The sequence below is a fragment of the Pinus tabuliformis genome, chromosome 6 (assembly GCF_031772625.1).
Source record: "Pinus tabuliformis cultivar Carrire ecotype Pingquan chromosome 6, CPIR1, whole genome shotgun sequence".
Lineage (NCBI taxonomy): Eukaryota > Viridiplantae > Streptophyta > Pinopsida > Pinales > Pinaceae > Pinus > Pinus tabuliformis.
In genome coordinates, this window is record NC_142292.1 from 1,181,598,135 (window position 1) to 1,181,602,717 (window position 4,583).

Genomic DNA, 4,583 nt, shown 5'->3' on the forward strand with positions numbered 1-4,583 from the left:
CTAAAGGAGGGTGGGTCCCATTTTTTTTTTTGAAAAAGTGAAGAAAATTTCCCTATATAAACTCAAAAGCCCCCAAGCTCCTTCATTCACATTCTATTCACTCTTTGTTATCAAGCTATCCCGTCCAAGAAAGCCAAAAAGTCGTTTTCCTAGGTGAAATTGGCAAAAAAATTCAGGTGCTGCGCTTTAGGATGCCGGTGCTGCACTTAGGAGGCCGGCACTGCGCTCAGAATAACTGTGCTATGCTTTGGCACTGCACTCAGGAACAGTAAGCTGCGTGTAGGACAGAGTGCCCTGAAATCCTTCAAAACTCTCCCAAATTTCATTTTTTCAGTTGCAAGCTTGATTTTACAGACTTCTAAGCTAAGGAACAAGTAAGTACACCATCATAATCCCTCTTTTGCTTTTCCAATTTCATCTCATGTCAATGATTCTTCAACTTAGGGTTAGTAACGAAATTTGCATGGGAAATGATAGGGTGAAAATGGCCATCATTATTTTTGATTTATAAAACATGTAAAATGATATCCTACACCTGCATACATGTTTAATGAGCCATTTTAACCATTTTACCCACCTCAAAACAAAGTTTTAACACTCAAAAAGAAAAACCCTAGCTCATTCCTAGAGGTTTTTGGGCAAGTTTCATCATAAACCCTGTTGTTTCCGCCTGCAAGCAAATCATCCTTCCACTATTTCTCCACTCATTTTCATCATCTTTCAAAGTCCTTTCACCTTTCCCAAGACCCCTCCATCATTTTTTCAAAAAATCACCTTCATATCACTTCATTTCCATTCACACCTCACATTTTATTTTTCGCTGCCTGCTGCTAGGGCTTTGTGTCATCATGGAGGCAGAATCTTCGCTAGAAAGAAAAAGACAACATAAAGGAGGGAAGATCCTCAGATATGAACCATCAGACTGCAATACAATCAACTCCTATCCTTTCATCAAACAATGCTTTGAGGATGTCCATTGCCTGGAATTTTGCAAAAGGGTGAGTGAGGTGGGATTTCATGAGCAACTAATAGATTGGGTGGAAACTCAACTGAAAGGAGAAACTACTGTCATTGCTGGTGTTGAGTTCAGTTTTTTAGTGGCCTCCATCTCAATTGCAACTGGGTTACCGGACAATGGCGAATATTGGTTCAAAGGAATGAGCCTAGATCTTGAATACTATAAGCCTTTCTTGAAGACGCCATATAGAGAAACACATACTCACCTCATGCCTTTCAGATATTTATTGGAGAAATACACCCCTTTGATGAAAACTGTCATGAGATTCTTCACTTGTGAAGGTAGATTCTCCAGGTTGTATTCCTATCATAAGCGCCTCCTGATGCATTTCACCTCTCAAAAACTACTCAACATGTGTAATTATCTGTTAAGGGGAATTTCCAAAATGTCTGTAAAAATTAAGGGACAAAGAGAACTCCCCAAGCTTGTTCCATCATAGTCTCATAAAAACCATTGTCCTTCACCAGTTGGCAGAGAAAGTTATGGCTTGGGAAGCCTTTTTGGAAGCAGCCTTGAAATGGCATGAGAAAAATGCAGCATCTTAGTCTCCTAGTGCACCAAAACAACATACAGAGGTGGGGTCATCTAGCAAAATAGTGGAGAAGACTCGGCTACCCAAACCTAAGGTGACTAAAGTGTATAAGAAAGGGAAGAGGCTTGTGTTTTCTTCTCACAGAGAGAAAGGGGCCAAGCCTTCTTCAACAACAAAGCAGGAACCGAAATCAAAAGAGAAAGATACAATTGAGCATGAGTTTGAACTAATTGATCCAGAGACTAAAGATCAGACCTCAAACATGCAACAGACAATCAGGGATAAGTATTACCAAATCAAGGAGCTAGCAATCAATTTGGAAAGGGAAAAATATGTTATATCATTCCTTGAACAAGAAAACAATCAACTCAAAGCAAAGGAGTTGATCCTAGAAAAGGAAAAATCCAAGTTATTGCAGCAAGTTGGAAAAGGTAAGGAGATCATGGAATCAAGCGAGCCTGGAGCATCAAAGGGGAGAGGAAAAAGGAAAAGACCAAGAACAAGAGGCCTCAATAAAGCTTTGCAAGAGGAGCAAGAACAAATTCTACTGAATGAGGACCTTGACCTAGAAGATTGGATTGCTCTTGAGGTTAATCAATACAAGGAATATTGGCTCAACGGGGTGAATGAACACTTGGAGAAGCTCCTTGAAAAGGAAAAAATGGATAATCAGTTGCTCAGACACATGGCTCATCACTATCAAGCTCAAAACATGATCGCCAATGTCAAAGTAAAGCAACTTTAAAATAAGCTCAAGGAGGCCAAAAAAGACCCAAAGGATGAGGGTAACTTAGAGATGATTTCTGAAGCATCAATGAAGCTATAACAAACATGTTTTTACATCTTCCCTCCAATTTTGAGAAAATTATAATCATTTTGAGTTTTTTGAGAAATTTTGGTCCAAGTTCAGAAATTCAGTTGCTCTGGGCGCTGCGCTTTTTCTTTAGGCCTCCATTTGAGGAAAGGTATACATTTTTGGAAAGCTCTTGCCATCCTACTAAAACCCATTTTCTTAGATTTTGAAGAGGTGGCTCAGTTTTGGAGAAAAATGCAAAAAAGTGGCAGAAAACTAGCATTCTGGACCATTTTTTGACAGGCGCTGCGCTTCTGGAGCGACCTTGGAAGAATGGATATTTGAAGGCCTTCCTATGGTCCAAATTCAGAAATTAAAACTGTTATGGAAACTAGACTTGAAGGGCTAGTTGACCATTCTCTCTGTTTTGCATTTTTACCCTGGAAGACACCTCAAAATCAACTCAAATTCAGCACTACGCTTCTGCACTTTTATGTGTTTCAAATTGTAAAATACACTGTGTAAATTTCTAGTTTTTAGTTTGACTTAGTCAAAGTCAAGATTCTCTATGTAATGGCACTAGTTTCGAGGCTAGGTGATGTAGGAATGAATAAATGTGCATCATAGGTTGTTTTTTATGTTTATTAGGCCTCATAAAAGAAGCAAACTCCTAAACAAACTCTCCATGAAGTGTTTCAGTTTCACCTTCTCACTCTTACCTGTTGGTTGAGAGAATCTTGGAGTCAGTTCCTCCACCAAGGAATTCGACTCCTGAATGTGAGAAAGTGGTCTAGGAGAGTATATGTATCATTTCTGTTGAAATATGGCAACAAGAATATTCCAATTTAATTTGTCCTTGAATTAAATTGTGAATTAAAATCGAATTTAGTCGTAACAGCTACTTGGAAATAATTAACTAATTTATTTTAAATTAATTAGTTGGAGAAATTCAAGTTAGAAGTCTTTCTAAAGTCATGCAAGAGTTATCCCTTAAATTAAGGAGATAAGATTGAGTTATATTTGAGTTGTAATTAGTTAACTCAATTTACTGAGTTAAGTCTAGTTAAATTAGTTCCAAACTGTTTGAGGAGCTAATAGTGACTTAACAGTCAGTTGATGCATTAATGCACTCAGCTAGTGCTAACTGAAGATTCCCACATCAGAAACTCATGCATGTCTATTCTGAGAAAGACCTAGTTGAGATTAATGTTCAAGGATAGTGTGCTATCAGTTGCATGCGTTTTCTCTTGGAGAAAACTCATGCATGCAGTCAAGGATTCATCCTTGAGGATTGCGCAATTTTGAAGGCTTGTTTTTCCACTTGGTAATAGGCTAATCATCCACAAGGAACAACGCAAGGAAATAGGAGATTGGAGGACAGAGAGGAATGCTAGATCATATGTGAGAATATGCCTGTGAGCATATGTGAGGATCGTACTGAGAGTTGGTTAGTTGTGAGAGCTAAGGCTTTGTATAATTCCTATGTATTTCCACAATGTATGATAATACAATAGCGTGGGGTTTTTATCTAAGACTTTCCCCAAAGTATTTTCATGTGTATTGTGCCATTGATTCTTCTTCTTCTGGTTATATTATCCAGCTCGATCTTTAAGCTTCCGCAAATTGATATTAGAAGTAGGTTATAGTATTCTGCTTTGATTTATATTGCATTATCGAGTTAACCTATCACATATTTTCTACATGGTATCAGAGATGTGAACAATATACTCAGAAGAGAATTCGAAGTTTGAAGTTCGGGGTTGTAGGTGCAAATTGAATTCATATCATACTTCAAGGTTGGCCAATGGCGTTCTATGGATTGAGACTCGAGTATGCCTTGGAAGGTAGCTCAAAGTACATAGCATGGAAAGATAGAATGGAGGTTGTATTAGAAGACAATGGCTTGAAGGAATTCATTGATCAAGAAATCCCAAAGCCAGCTTAAACTAATGCACAAGAGTTGGCTGAGTGGAAGAAGTGTGTGGCGAAGGTGAGACGGATCATCCTTGAGGGAGTTTGAGACCATATTGTCTCAAGTCTCTATGGGAAGGATACTCCATTTTCAATGTTGAAGACATTGAAGGACCTCTACTAGAATAGTATCGACCATAGGAAATTGGCGCTCAGGGATAAGCTTCAAAGAATCAAGATGGGGAAGGGTGATACTATTTCCACAAATCTGAACAATCTCACCACCTACAGAGATGAGCTTGGCAGTGTGGGAATAACTACTGTCGATG